The sequence below is a fragment of the Bos indicus genome, chromosome 2 (assembly GCF_029378745.1).
Source record: "Bos indicus isolate NIAB-ARS_2022 breed Sahiwal x Tharparkar chromosome 2, NIAB-ARS_B.indTharparkar_mat_pri_1.0, whole genome shotgun sequence".
Lineage (NCBI taxonomy): Eukaryota > Metazoa > Chordata > Mammalia > Artiodactyla > Bovidae > Bos > Bos indicus.
This window is the reverse complement of record NC_091761.1, coordinates 132,765,165-132,781,019: the sequence shown is the minus strand read 5'-3', so window position 1 is coordinate 132,781,019 and position 15,855 is coordinate 132,765,165. Positions and strand designations below refer to the sequence as shown.

Below are 15,855 nucleotides of genomic sequence, written 5' to 3'. Positions count from 1 at the left end.
TTGTGTGAATTGAAGTCAGTTATTTAGTAACTTGGAGCCTTAGCTTCCTCGTGTAAAATGGAGATAATACAATAACGTTGATTTCCCAGGGCTGGAGTGAGGTTGTTATATGCTCAGGGTGGTGCCTGGCACACGCCCGGTCAGTGGGATCCACTGTTTTTCCCATGCAGACAGTCAAGTTGGCAGTGAGGTAGAAATGGTGGGCAGGACGCACTGTCTTTGGAGATGGCTTCGCCATTACAGCACCACGCCTGTTTCTGCTGCTGCTGCTAAGCCGCTTCAGTCGTGTCTGACTCTGCGACCCCATAGACAGCAGCCCACCAGGCTCCCCCGTCCCTGGGATTCTCCAGGCAAGAACACTGGAGTGGGGTGCCATTTCCTTCCCCAATGCATGAAAGTGAAAACTGAAAGCAAAGTTGCTCAGTCGTGTCTGACTCCAGCGACCCCGTGGACTGCAGCCCACCAGGCTCCTCTGTCCATGGGATTTTCCAGGCAAGAGTACTGGAGTGGGGTGCCATTGCCTTCTCCGTGCCTGTTCCTAGCCAGCTGCTAACTGCAGGTACTATGTGAGGAGTCAGTGGTGGGGAGTGGTGACACCGGGCGCCTGGTCGGAGGACGAAGCCTGGAGGGAAGCAGCTGTAGAGCTGTGAACTACGGCTAAACACGTCCTCATTTACTGAAAAACATTTTTTTTTTGGCCCCGCCACTCAGCTTGTGGGATCTCAGTTACCCAACCAAGGATTGAAACTGCACCCCTGGCAGGGAAAGCAGACAGTCCTAACCACTGGACCGCAAGGAAAGTCCCCAAATTTAAAAAAAAAAAAAAAATTATAGTAAAATACTCGTAACATGACTTTTCATCTTAACCATTTAAAAAAATGTTTTTGATGTGGACCTTTAAAAAAGTCTTTATTGAATTTGTTACAATATTGCTTCTGTTTTATTTTTTATTTTTATTTTTGAGCTCTGAGGCTTGTGGGATCTTAGTTTCCTGAGTAGGGGTCCCAGCCCCCGCACTGGAAGGCTCCGTCTTCCCACTGGTCCTCCAGGGAAGTTCCATAACGTTTTTAAGAGTGCAGTTCAGTGGCATTAAGTACAGTCACACTGTTATGCAAACACCTTGCTTTTTATCACTCAGGATTTAGATAAATCAATTTCTATCTTGTCAACTGCTCTTATCATGCCAGATTCCTGATATGACACTTTTACCACTGGGGTGCTCCTGGCAGTCTGGAGATTGTCTTAGCTTTTCAAAAAAAAAACAAAACAAATCACAAAAAAACCCCCAAGAGCTGAGAATGGCTAGTTCTTCACAACAGCAAGAATTCTTTCACTCTGGACCCTTGGTCTTTAAAATCCTCTATGTTGTGGTTTGGTCACCAAGTTGTGTCTGACCCTTTGCGACCCCCTGGACTGCAGCACACCAGACCTCCCTATCCTTCATTATCTCCCCGAGTTTGCTCAAACTCATGTCCATCGAGTCGGTGATGCCATCCAACCATCTCATCCTCTGTTGTCCCCTTCTCGTCCTGCCTTCAATCTTTCCCAGCATCAGGGTCTTTTCCAATGAGTCAGCTCTTTGCATCAGGAGGCCTAAGTATTGGAGCTTTGGAGTCAGCATCAGTCCTTCCAATGAATATTCAGGGTTGATTTCCTCTAGGATTGACTGGTTTGATCTCCTGGCTGTCCAAGGGACTCCCACGAGTCTTCTCCAGCACCACAGTTTGAAAGATCAGCTCTTTGGCACTCAGCCTTCTTTAAGGTCCAACTCTCACATCTCTACATGACTAGTGGAAAAACCATAGCTTTGACTACATGGACCTTTGTTGGCAAAGTGATGTCTCTGCTTTTTAATGTGCCGTCTAGGTTTCTCATAGCCTTCCTTCCAAGGAGCAAGCGTCTTTCAGTCTCATGGCTGCAGTCGCCATCCGCAGTGATTCTGAGGCCCAAGAAAATACAACCTGCCATTGCTTCCACTTTTCCCCCTTCTATTCACCATGAAGTGATGAGACCAGATGCCACGATCTTAGTTTTCTGAATGCTGAATTTTAGGCCAGCTTTTTCACTCCCCTCTTTCACCCTCAAAAAGACGCTCTTCAGTTCCCCTTCACTTTCTGCCATTAGAGTAGTAGCACCTGCATATCTGAGGTTGTTGATAAATTGTTTCTGTCAAACTAAACATTCTTAAAATGTACCAAGTAGGGCTAGCTCTTTCAGAGTCCCACAGAGCATCCTTTTTGTACAATGAGGGGGGCCCTGTGTCACTGGGAATGGCCACTCCCAGCTTCGCCTCTGTCATTCTGTCCTCTCCAGACCACGTGCTTTCGGAACGTGAGGCAGGCCCTGGCAGTGCCTGCCAGGTCTCTCCCACCAGCCTCCTCTAGGAGCTACACAGAAATCTCATCACATGGCAGGAAAGGCCACATCACACGCTCCCACAGGCCTATCACACTGTCAGTAATGAGATTCTCCCGCGCTGCAAAGACCATAGTTTGAGAAGCGAAAAAGAAGGATGTTCTTCCTCCTGGCAGGGGGTCGTGTGTGCAGGGAGTGATAAGGTGGGAAACGAAGGAGGAAGTTATCTCCTGATGGCGGGTCCAGAAAACAGACCTTGAAGAAAATGCTGTGAACTGCATCTAACACAAATGAAATCCATGCCAAAGACACACGTACACACAAGATAAACCCACAGACGCAGCGGAGGGGAGAGGGAGAGGTCCAGGAGCTGGAGGGAAGGGAGATGAAGGCAAGCTTTGACTGTCCCCCTCCTCCCAACCCTTCAGTGGAATGACGTTCACACTAGAAAGAACCGTTTAAGGGAGCCCGTTGATGGATTATAGGGATTTGGGATGATTTTTTCATGGAAGGAGTAAGCCTTCATCTCTCCCTTTTGATTCCCTTCTCTTCCATTCGGCAAAGTGGTAAGGCTGTTACTGGCATCCGGGGGCCCGAAAAATTAATCTGCATGCCTGACCTCTCGTGGCTGTCCACCCGCCTCTCCAGGGGAGGCTAAAGCGGGGTCTGGCTGCAGACAAAGCAACTGGGAGATGCGATTCCGTAGAAGGGAAAGAAATCACATCAAAGGCGATGTCTGCTGGAGATGAAAGTTGACTGAATGACAGTCTGCTTTGCATTTCAACTGGTATCTAGTGACACCCCAGACGCAGTTTTCAGCTAAGTGAGAGTTTAGGAATTCAAGGTCAGGATGTTTAAGTGTGTCTGAGCTCACTGAGGAACTCTTTGCCTTGGTTTTATCCTTCAAGTATCACAGGCAGTAAAGCTGGTCGAACTTCAGAGGAGCTGGGAGAGAAGCTGGAGAGAGAGACCTTGCTGCAGAGGTCGTTCCTTTGTTGTTTGTTTTTGAAGGAAGGTCTGGTATTCTATTTCTTAACCTCCCTTCTTTTCTTATCATCATCACAGCTTACCTAGGCTAAGTGCTTTATACATATACTGTTTCATTTTCTTCTTGTAACAACCCTAGGAGGTAAGCAGGACTACTCCCATTTTATGGTGGGAAAAACTTGCCTCAGAGACACAAAGTAATTTGCCCAAAGTCACACAATAAGGGGCAGAGTGGAATTCAGTGATCCCTACATTTTCTCTCCTACTCTACTTCCCTAATCTTGAACCAAAACATGTCTTTTGATAACGGTGACATCTTCTAAAATCGAATATTAAAAATAGAACAACACAACTTGCCAAGATAAACAGTTCTTACTCGGTTGACTCAAGACACACACCAGCAGGCTGGAGTTTGCTGGAAGACTGACATCCTGATGTGGGCACCATGCCAAAGGCACACGACCTTTTGCTTTGCTACTCTTGGGAACACCTGTCAAACCAAGTGGGTGGAAAGATCACGCAAAGAAAGAGGGGTTTGCGTGAGACATGTCACACTGCGCAGTTTCTGATGGGCAGTTACGGCTGTCGGTCCACACCCTGCTGCTGCTGCTGCTAAGTCGCTTCAGTCGTGTCCGACTCTGTGCGACCCCATAGACGGCAGCCCACCAGGCTCCCCTGTCCCTGGGATCCTCCAGGCAAGAACACTGGAGTGGGTTGCCATTTCCTTCTCCAATGCATGAAAGCGAAAAGTCAAAGTGAAGTTGCTCAGTCGTGTCTGACTCTTCGTGACCCCATGGACTTCAGCCTACCAGGCTCCTCCGTCCATAGGATTTTCCAGGCAAGAGTACTGGAGTGGGGTGCCATCCACCTTAGCATGGGCACTCAATTCCCCACCAGAAAGGTTAAACTGAGCAAGATGACATGAATAGAAGCACAGCTGCTGGTCAGCTTCAGGCTGTGAGCCAGCGTAACACCAGCAGTTTCATTATACGCATATACACAAGTAAAGCGTCTTTCTATTGGGTAGCTACTGCTGTGTGACAAATAACCCCCACACTCAGTGACTTGAGGTAACCATCTGTTATTTCTCATGAGCCTACCAATGGGCTATGCAGTTCTGCTGAGATTATCCCGGCATGCTTGATCCCACTGGGTTCACTCACGTGTCTATGACCAGCTGGTGGGTAGGCTGGGGGCTGGCTGAGATTACGTGGCTTTGCCTCACGTGTCTTCCATCCTCCAGGGGGCTAGTCTTGACTTGTTCTTAAGGCGAGGGTGAAACCCATGTGCAAGGCCTTCTGAAGCTTAAGTTTGAAATGGATACGATGTCATTTCCTTTACTTACTTTTTTTTTAGTGAATACAAGTCACAAGGCCAGCCCAGATTCAAAGCCTGGAGAAGCAGACTGCACTTGATGGGAAGAGCTTCAAGGTCATATTGGAAAAGATGTGAAAACAGGGAGGGGTGGAGAAGTAGGGCCATTTTTTTTTTTTTGCAATCAGTCTACCACAGATATACACAATACATCTGAAACACTGCAAAGTAGTGAGAGCTCGTGTGCAGTAAGCAATGGGTTAAAAACCCCTGGTGGTACCAGTACTAGGGAAATGTTTCTTTGAATTCTCACCCAGTGAGAAGAGGAGTGGGAGGAACACTGGGTGGGAATGTCGCCTGGGCACTGAAGTGGCCCAGCCAGGATGTTGGCAAGTGGCTGTTTTCAGGGATGTGGTTTTGGGACCCTGAATGAAGGCAGGATCCTCCTAGAGAACTGGAAAATAGGCCAAAGCAGAATCCTTTGGGCAAGATCAAGCACTGATTTAATCAAGTGCAAGATCAAGCAACCAGGTCCAGAGGGCCAGTGGTCAGAGCTGCAGAGCGGGGTCTGGAGGCTTTTATCCAAGTATGATAAAGGCAGCTAGTGGTTACGAGCATGGTCCTGGATTCCGGGAACAGTGCTAGATGTTCTGTCTATATTATCACAGTAATATTCACTGTTTTTTGAAGTAGAGTTCCTTGAGTAGTTACTGCAGCAAGGGTCTCTTCAAGGTAAACTTGCTCAGTCTTTGAAAATATCTTTTGGCTTCCACCTCAAATGATAGTTTAGCTGGATGGATATACAATTTTAGATTGACAATTTTTTTTTCCTTTTCTGATTTCTATTGTTTTGAGAAGTCTCATCGGTCTAGTCAGAGAAGGCAATGGCACCCCACTCCAGTACTCTTGCCTGGAAAATCCCATGGATGGAGGAGCCTGGTGGGCTGCAGTCCATGGGGTCGCTAAGAGTCAGACACGAATGAGCGACTTCACTTTCCCTTTTCACTTTCATGCATTGGAGAAGGAAATGGCAACCCACTCCAGTGTTCTTGCCTGGAGAATCCCAGGGACGGGAGAGCCTGGTGGGCTGCTGTCTCTGGGGTCACACAGAGTCGGACACGACTGAAGTGACTTAGCATAGCATAGCATAGCATCGGTCTAGTTGAGGTTTCTTTGTAAGTATTAAGAATTCATTTAAAAAGTAATTAAATAATTCCTTTTTATCTCTGGAGTTCACTCTGATCTCTGTAGGTGTAACACATTTATTCTGCTCAAGACTCATGTTCCCTGAACCTTAGGAGTCACGCCTGTCGGTCAATCTCAGTCAGTAAAGTGGATCTCTCTCCTAGTCTCTCCTTTTTGGAGTTGGAATTAGGCAACTGTTGAACATTACCTTCTCTTTCCTATCTTCTATCTCTTTATCTCTCCACAATGCATTGCGAGTAATTTCTTCAAACCAATCTTCCAATTCATTATTTCCCTCTTTAAGTGTAAGCAAGTGTTGGTCACTCAGTCGTGTCCGACTTTTGGCAATCCCATGGCGATCCCAGAGGAGCCCACCAGGCTCCTCAGTCCATGAAATTCTCCAGGCAAGAATAATGGAGTGGGTTGCCATTTCCTTCTCCGGGGCTCCTGTAGGGGAAATTAGAATGGTATGTCTCAAGTCCAAGGGAGCCCCCTGGTATGTTCATTATCAGAGTGATCCTCTCCTTTGTAAAGTGCTTCTGACTGCCAGATTGTTGAATTGTGAGCCATTCAGGAGCCATTGCTCTTCTGACCTTAACATACCTAATACGTACCCCAAAGATCTTTCCTTTGGGAAAGATTTCTCGCTAGCTTTGTCTCATCTGTTTAACTTTCCCACCAAAGTTTTAATTTCAATGACTATTTTTTTCATTTCTAAAAGTTCCACTGGTTTCATTTAAAAATCTCCCTGTACTTTTTTTTCCCCCAACATTTTACTCTTTCCACTTATCCTTCAATGTTTTATGTCCTTAATTATTGTAATCATGCTTAGTTTTTTGAGGGGGGCACTCCTTTAGGCCATTCTATTAAATTAAGGATCTAATCTTGATGTTTGCTTCTTTGCGCTTTTCCCATATGGTGTTTTTCGTGTTTTTTTTTTTTTTTTTTCCATGTGTTTTTATAAACTTTATGGAATAAGACCTCATCTTTAAAGCTGCTCTTACATGCGAATCTGTGTAGTTTGGACTGAGGACCTGTATGGTAATGCCTGTGGCTGGGAACCTGGCTGAAAGTCCGCAGCGGTTATTCCCATTCTGCTAGTGCTTATAACCTGGGGTCCACAGCGCTGCTTACAGTTTAGCAAGTCTGAGTCCACTACACTGAGGTGCTCTGGACTCCAATGTCAGGCTCCCATTCTGACAGCAGTGGTCATGTTTCCACTGGGTAATTTTACTTAAAGTGCCTAGATCTGGGTTCAAAGTAAGATTTCCCCGTGGTTGCTTCCTCTTACCCGCTCTCAAGCTTTATAACTGTTTATTCCATTTCTGAAACAGATGGTACAGTGATTGCCGGTCAGGAACAGTCAGGGCAGAGATCACTGATAAGGCTGCTGGTAGTAATGTCTTTATGACTAACGCTGCCATATCCCTGCATGAACAGCCCTGCCAAACTGGGAGCCTCAGACCCCGGCATGGGCCCAGTTCTGGCAGCCGCTCGCCTCTTTGAACGACCCAGTGAGCATGAACGCATGTCTATGGGCCTGAGTTCAAGTTCCTGGTGGGGTAACTGGAGGCATATCAGAAACCTGGTCATTGCTCTTTCTCTTCTCTGCCAATGACTTTCTCCACATGGGTTGGCACAGGGCAGGGGCCTCCCAGTGACCTCTGCGATGCTGTGGAATCCTCAAAACCAATCCCATCTGAGTTCCCTTCCATCTTTTAAAATAAGTGCCATGGGAACCTCATCTTGTATAGTTTTTGGTCATTAAAGAAAAAGGGGACATCGCTAATGTACTCATGGGATTTGGTTTTTCTTTCTTTTCTTAAGAGAACTTCTTTTTCAGAATATTTCCTCCTGATTTTCATCTGGGGAGGGGAAAAAGTTCACGGAAACGACAGCACACGTTGGGTAGCTGTTGCCAGGAAAGCCCAGTGACGCTTAGGAGGGCAGACCTTCTGCTTTGATGACATGAGCAGGGGTCCGATAGGGCCACGGGAGCCGGGCCAGGCCACGCCTGTCCATCTCCTCATCCAGAAAGGGCTGGAGAATTGCTGACTTGCAGGGCTGTTGGGAAGACTCTAAGAGATGATGCCAGGAAACACCTTTCCCAGCAGGAGCTCGGTAAATACTAGATCCTCCCCCTCTTTGTATCTCCATCCCCCGCTCCCGCCCCGTCTTTTATTTTGGCCACACCTTGCAGCTTGTGGGATCTTAGTTCCTCGACCAGGGATCAAATCCAGGCCTCCAGCGGTGAAAGCATGGAGTCCTAACTACTGGACTGCCAGGGAACTACCCCGCTGCTTTGTATCTCTGATGTCTAATAAATACAGACAGGGAGGATGTGGCTGGCTGACACGGAAATCTCTCAGACAGAGGGAGGAGGTACTCAGTTCTGCACAAACCCTCAAGGGAAGGCCGGGCTGCCGGCGCCTGTTGGAAGCCCGCTCTGAGCTGGGCTCGTGAGGTGCGTGCTCCACAAGTCACCGCCAGATGGTGCTGTGGCAGCCACAGATGCTCCAGGTGTCCCGGGAAACTCGGCCAGGACCTTCCAGGAAAGCCACCTGCTAGCGTTGGGCTGACCACACCCCAGAGCACCCGCCACGCCCCAGGGTCCCTGAGACGAGCCCCAGGAAGGCTCCAGACCCGACCCTGCCTTTTACTGGCTGTGCAGCCTGGACAAGCTGGGTAAGCACTCAGTGGCACCATTCAAGAGACAGGTCCAGGGTCCCCGGGCAGTGCAGTGGGCCTTGCCATGGGCCACGGGGCCTAGGCGCACCCGGGTTGGCTGGGACCATCAAAGAGACACTTCATGGGAAGAACCTGGCAGGAACGGTGACTCAGTCAGCTGGCTTCACTGAGTGCGGTTCAGCAAGCCCTCACAGGACTTCCCTTGGGTCCAGCAGCTGAGACTCTGAGCTCCCAATGCAGGGGGCTTACGTTCGATCCCTGATCAGGGAACTAGATCTCATGTGCTGCAACTAAGACCCAGCATAGCCAAATAGATAAATAAATACATATTAAAAAACAAACAAACAAAAAAACCCCACAGCCCTCTTATGGGGTATCTAAGGCTGGGCCAAGGTTGGAGAAGACTCTTGAGAGTCCCTTGGACTGCAAGGAGATCCAACCAGGCCATCCTAAAGGAAATCAGTCCTGAATGTTCATTGGAAGGACTGACGCTGACACTGAAGCTCCAACACTTTGGCCACCTGATGCGAAGAACTGACTCATTGGAAAAGACCCTGATGCTGGGAAAGATTGAGGGCAGGAGGAGAAGGGGACGACAGAGGATGAGATGGTTAGATGGCATCACTGACTCGATGGACATGAGTTTGGGCAAGCTTTGAGAGTTGGTGATGGACAGGGAGGCCTGGCGTGCTGGGGTCCATGGGGTTGCAAAGAGTCAGACACGACTGAGCAACTAAACTGACTAAGCTGTGAGCCATGTTCAACAACAGTCCCCTGAAGCCTCTCCCCCCAGCAACTGCTAAATTACTAAATGTAAAATTACACCAATGAGAGCCCAACTTGGGACTTGCCGCCCAATTAACATTCTTTCAAGTACCCAGGTGCTCAAAGCTGAAGAAATTATCTCCCTGCCTGAGTTTCTGCAGACAGCCCTGCTACCACCCTCCAGACAATTAGGCAGCACCCTGGAGAGGTCATTCCCAGCCATGGTGTGGTCTTCGTGGTACTGGGTCTGTAAACCTTTCCAGCGAGCAGAAGGCAGAGCTGTTTGAGGCTCTGATGGCTAATTAAACCTGAACCTGAGCACTTAGCTCCTCACAGGAGAGCGTGAAACTCTCAGAGTGAGACAGGTTGAAAAGGAAGGTCTTACTACCAGCAGAGCTGGTATCTCCAAGTCCCCTTATGGAAGTGAGAAATAGGATCAATGCTTTCTGCTTTTGCTCTGATGGCTAGGAAGTGAGTAGTTGAAGCCACAGCTCAGTTATAGCAGCTGGGTGATAACAGGAGAAAGTACAACCATAGCAGTAACAGGGACAAAGATAGCAGTTACTGAACGCCTGCGACTTGCCAGCCATTTTTGCTAAGTGCTTTACATATATTGGGGCTTCCCTGGTGGCTCAGAGGTTAAAGCGTCTGCCTGGAATGCAGAAGACCTGGGTTCGATCCCTGGGTCGGGAAGATCCCCTGGAGAAGGAAATGGCAACCCACTCCAGTACTCTTGCCTGGAGAATCAATGGAGGGAGGAGCCTGGTAGGCTACAGTCCATGGGGTTGAAAAGAGTTGGACACAACTGAGGGACGGGACTGAACTGAACTGAACTGAGGTGCTTCCTTCCCCTGCTGGGACCCCCAAACCCCCAGAGGGCTGCTCCTTCACTGCAGAGGTCTGGATTCTTCAGTTATTATCAACCAGACTCATGCAAGGGACTCATTTATACAACATTCTCAGTGAGGGGGAGGCCCAGGAGGGAGGGAAACTGAGAAAGGTCCCTTGGTGGGGGCATGCTCGTGAGGCTGGGGGGGCACCAGGGCTCACCATGGCCAGGAAAATAATTCCTGGAGGCTACCCCTCCCTCGCCCTGCAGAGAGAAGCTTTGGTAGATAATCTGTTTCCCAGGAGCTCGGACAGAGAGCATGGACATCTGCTCCATTTGCAGGAAATTGACAATTACTGGTGGACCAAAGTGAATCAGTGTTCAGTTCCTAATGCTGTCTCTTGTGAATGTGCTTAATAGGGGCTCTGATCAGCTCCGGGTTCAAAATAGGTAAAATCTTGTTTCTGAAAAGCCTGAGAGCAGACCTGGGGGCACGCTGGCCACCCAGGCTCTGAAGCCCTCGGGGCTCTGTTGTGGTGCCAGAGCCTCCCTGGAAATACGTGAACACGAGCAGCCTTGACAGACTCTTTGAGCAGGGCCTAATGTTCCACAGCCCACAAGCCATCGACTTCCAGGTTAAACTGATCCCTTCCTAAGTTCCTAACCAACCTGGGCAGAGTAGTAAGCTTCCCATCACTGGGAGCAAGTAAGCAGATGCTAGTAGAGACTTCTGATGGATGATGTCAAGGGGATCCTATATGTGAGGGGTCTGAACCAGATGACTCCAAATTGTCTGTTGGAACCCTGAGTATAGGAGTCCATAATTTCTGATGTTTGTGGGATAAAATGAGCACCGAAGAATTGATGCTTTTGAACTGTGGTGTTGGAGAAGACTCTTGAGAGTCCCTTGGACTGCAAGGAGATCAAACCAGTCAGTCCTCGAGGAAATCAACCCTGAATATTCATTGGAAGGACTGATGCTGAAGCTGAAGCTCCAACACTTTGGCCACCTGATGTGAAGAGCTGACTCATTTGGAAAGACCCTGATGCTGGGAAAGATTGAAGGTGGGAGGAGAAGGGGGCGATAGAGGAGATGGTTGGATGGCATCACGGACTCCATGGACATGGGTTTGAGCAAGCTCTGGGAGTTGGTGAAGGACGGGGAGGCCTGGCGTGCTGCGGTCCACGGGGTCACAAAGAGTCGGACACGACTGAGCGGCTGAACAGTAACAGCAAGCGCTGTGTGGTCTCACCCACCGCCCTGAGAGGCTGAGCCGTCAGACTGGGTCCCGGGCCGTCCCCGTGCACACTAGTGTGCCTCTCCCCCGTGCCAAGTCATCCATTTCATTCTTGTCCCCGCCCCCAGCCTCTTCACTGGCAAAAGAGAAGGATCTCTACCCGCATCTTAGGTTTGTTTGCACATTAAGGGAAAACTCACGGGACTTCCCTGGCAGCCCAGTGGTTAAGACTTTGCCTTCCAACGCAGGAGCTGTGGGTTCTATATCTGGTCAGGGAGCTAAGATTCCACAATCCTCCTGGCCAAAAATCCAGAACACAACACAGAAGCGATATTGTAACAAATTCAGTAAAGACTTTAAAAATGGTCCACATTAAAAAAAAAAAAAAGTTAAAAAAATAAAGAAGAGAAAACGCGCAAAGCTCTTAGTGCGGGTGCCTGGTACAGGCCGGGTGGAAGTCGCTCAGCCGTTTCTGACTCTGTGACCCCGTGGACTGTCGCCCGCCAGGTTCCTCTGTCCAGGGGAGTCTCCAGGCCAGAATCCTGGAGTGGGTAGCCTTTCCCTTCTCCAGGGGATCTTCCCGATCCAGGGATCAAACCCGGGTCTCTGCACTGCAGGCGGATTCTTAACTGTCTGAGTCACCAGGGAAGCCTTAGGTACAGAGCTCGTGGTTAAGCCCCGAGCAAGCCCAGGAGGCCCCCGTGTCCCCTTTAACTCCTCAGCCTGAAGCTCAGAGGCAAAGTGGTTTCGCCTAAGGGCACCTGGACAGTGATGAGCAGGGCCTGGCTTTGCGCTCAGGTCACGGTCTCGTGTACCTTGAAGTCTCCAGGAGAAGCAGTTGGATGGAGCCAACTTACAGATGCAGGATGGAAGGGGGAGCCAGGGCTGACGCCATGGACGGGTTCGGGTGCCCAGAGTGTGGCAGGCCCTGCGGGCTCTTATTGGCTGAGTGAAAATATGAACAGGCGAGCCAGCATATCCCAGCACATCTTGCCAACAGCGTGGACAGGGCCGCTGGCCAGAGACAATGTGCAGGGTCACTAATGAATTCCCTTCACATCTTTTGAGAATGAAGAGAAGCATCAGTGCATAAACAGCTGAAGCAGAACTGATTTCTCGGTTCACGTGGCCACTTCCTGGCTCCGCTTCCATGAGTCAGTCTGAATTGAGCTCTCTTTCCACTTTTTTGAGGCCTTTGAAAGTGAATGCATAGGAAAAATCCACTGGATCTGGGGCCTAGGGTCTCTCGTGCTTGGATGGTGGCCTTTCTTGGCATCAGGCCCCGCACTCCACCCCCGGCCACCTGCTGGGGCCAGAAATACCCTTGGTCAGAGGATCAGTCACTTCCAAAGCAAATTCCTCCTGTCGGCGGGCAGATGGACCTGGGAATCCTGGCTATGTTCCTCTCCTGCCCGAAGTTTGGCAGACGCACGTTCTGTCCCGGATCTGAGCCGGCGGATCATGCACACGCCGAGCACGTGCTGGCTGACCACGCCTGCCGAGAGGTACAGAAGCGGAGTGGCCTGGGTCACCAGGAGCCGTGGGTGACCCCTGGCCGAGGTCTCGGGGCCGGTGGGGTCCACGTGCTCATGCAGCTCCAGCCTTTCACCACCAAAGGCCTTGGCACCGTTCTCTGCAGGTGGCACTCATGGAGAACATGAAACACAGGTTTCACGTTCCTCATCAACCGACAGGTAATCAGCCACTGACAGCTACCGGGTACCTCGTACGTGCCAGGGCCTCTGCCAGGAGCTGGTGACACAAGGTGAGCAACACACACAGGGCCTGACCCAGAGTCCTGAGTGCAGAGCAAGGGGAGAGGGAGGGAGCAGGACGCGGCCGCAGGAGAGGGATCCGGACCGAGGGCCAGGGCCAGGCATGGGGGGGCAGCCTCAGCTCTGCCACCTCCCAGCTCCCACTCTGGGGAAACCCTTCAACTCTCTGAGTCTCAAAGTCCTTGTCCACTCTCTATAGAATATGGTGAGTCAGATGCCGGCCCATGAGGAGGCTGCGAGGATCCGAGTTAACAAAACTGACAATATCAAGCGTTGGCACAGACATCTGTCCCATCTGTGGTGACAGACACCAGAGACAAGAGCAGGGACTTCCCTGGTGGCCCAGTGGTGAAGAATCCGCCGCAATGTGGGAGACCTGGGTTCGATCCCTGCGTTGGGAAGATACCCTGGAGAAGGGAAAGGCTACGCACTGTAGTATTCTGGCCTGGAGAATTCCATGGACTGTACAGTTCAGGGGGGTTGCAAAGAGTCAGACACGACTGAGCGACTTTCACCCACTCACTCACTCACTCCGCCGTCAGGGCTTCCCAGGTGGCTCAGTGGTAAAGAACCTGCCGGCCAATTCAGGAGTCGCAGGAGACTCGGGTTCAATCCCTGAATCAGGAAGACCTCCTGGAGAAGGAAACGGCAGCCCACTCTAGTATTCTTGCCTGGGAAATCCCATGGACAGAGGAGCCTGGTGGGCTACAGCCCACGGCCTCGCAAGGAATCGAACACAACTCAGCGACTGAGCACACTCGCTCTACATCTCCAGGGCATAGGTCATGTCTGATTGTCTGGGCCCTGGGCTGGAACCAGTCACCATCACCACAGCTCAGAGTTTTGTCTGCCTGGAGCCTGCTCCCTGCCGGACTGGACCCAGCTCTACACTGGCCTCATCTCTGGTCCCCTGGTGGGTAACCTTCTGGGGACCATCCCTGCTTCTGTCTGTGTCGGGGGTCCCGTGGCTGGAGCTCCTGGGTACCATCAACCTCTGTCACTCTCATCCCAGCATCCTCAGGACCTGCCACACTCTGGCTTCCCATCAAGGGGTTCTTCTATCCTGCAAGCTATGAGGCAGGGTAAGGGAAGAGAGGAAAGTCCCTATTTTGTAGATAAAGAAACTAATGTTTCAACTGAGAATTAGAGGCTAGAATCCAAGTAAAGTCTTCCAGCTGGAGCCCCTGGTGGGAGTACTCACTGGCCTTTCCCGGATGTTAGAAACGTCGATTTGCCTTGCTCTAGCTGACGAAACATGAGTGAAAGTCACGTGTTAGTTCCAGGTGAAACTGAAGAGCTAGTGTGTAATTCACCACAATCTCGACCTCCTACTGAGGGAGCTTCCACTGGGCTGGATGGCTGAGTGACTACAGAGACCAGAGCCCCGCCTACCCACAGTGGATCGGAAGCACAGTGAAGCCCTCTGCTGGGCTACACCTCTAAGGATGCGGGGGTGTTTGTCACTGCAGCGTAACCTCACCTGTCCTGACTGATACAGCGTGACTGTTTATGTTAGACACATCACTTACAGGGCGTGCACGCTCTGTTGGCTTCATCCCAGATACACGAGGCACAGAGGCTGCTCACACGCAATTCCTGCCCTCAAGGGGTTCGTGGTCCAGACACCTATTTGAAAGTAGGCTGCCCACCCTGAGCTGGAGGGAGGAGCAGGACCAGACGAGGGGTACCTTGGGGATGGCTGCATATCCCCTAAGCAGTAACCCCCTGCTGTCTGCAACATCACTCAGGACGGAAATGAAGCTGTGAGGTGGTTAATGCCATAGGCAGCTTTTCCTGGGGGAGGGGAAAAAGGATGGGCTGTGGCTGGGTGGGAGCAGAGGGCCGGGGAGGCTGGGTGGGACCAGAGGGCCAGGGGAGGCTGGGTGGGAGCAGAGGGCCAGGGGAGGCTGGGTGGGAGCAGAGGGCTGGGGAGGCTGGGTGGGACCAGAGGGCCGGGGAGGCTGGCTGAAGGGTGCTGTGCTCTGGGCGATTCATTTATCGCTACATCGCATTACTCGGTCTCCAGGGAGTCCAGAAGACAATTAGTACATTCAATTGTATTAGAGTAATTCCTTTCTCACATTTCCCCCAACTCAGATAATGACAGCTTTCCTGCAATTAGGAGAGGGTCTTCTCTGTGTAAAGATTAATTGGGTGTTAAATGAGCAGGGCTGCCTGAAACCAGACAGCTGAGCTGGAATGAATTAGATGTGAAACAGCAGCTCCGGGCAAAGGGTGAATAATTCATTCATGACCACAGTCAGCTGCAGACTTGAAGGTGCCCCACCAGTAACCCAGGCCAGCGCTTGGGAGGGGTTGTCAAGAAAGACAGGGTGGTGGGGGAAGGCGAGTGCAGGAACAGAGAGGAACAGAACCTGGGGGCCCCCACTCTGATGGGAGGCTGATTTTTCCCAACTGGGGCCTCGGTTAAGGTCACCTGTGTGTGGTGTTCTAATCCTATGAGCCCCCCCGTTGCCTTTTTTTTTTTTTTTTTTGGCCTCACTGTGCAGCCTGTGGGCTCTTTGTTTCTGACCGGGGCTCGAACCTGAGTCCTCGGCAGTGAAAGCGTACAGTCCTAACCACGGGACCTTCAGGGAATTTCAAGCCAGCTCCCTCTTATACAGCTTAAGACAGATCTTAGCATAAAATAAGTGCTCAATAAGAATCCTCAGGCTCTCACATACCAGCATCTGTGTGCACTATTGCATGTAACACTTAC

At 50.6% G+C, this 15,855-nt stretch overlaps 1 protein-coding gene and 1 non-coding gene across 11 annotated transcripts in view; one reads left to right on the top strand and one right to left on the bottom strand.

Moving 5' to 3' along the window:
• The window catches only part of TMCO4 (transmembrane and coiled-coil domains 4), a 105,671-nt gene that overhangs the window by 24,063 nt on the left and 65,753 nt on the right, over positions 1 to 15,855 (bottom strand). The gene's annotated exons all lie outside the window — the stretch shown is intronic.
• TRNAS-GGA (transfer RNA serine (anticodon GGA)) lies at positions 9,916 to 9,987 on the top strand. Its single transcript has one exon. It is a non-coding gene; the product is annotated as a tRNA-Ser (tRNA).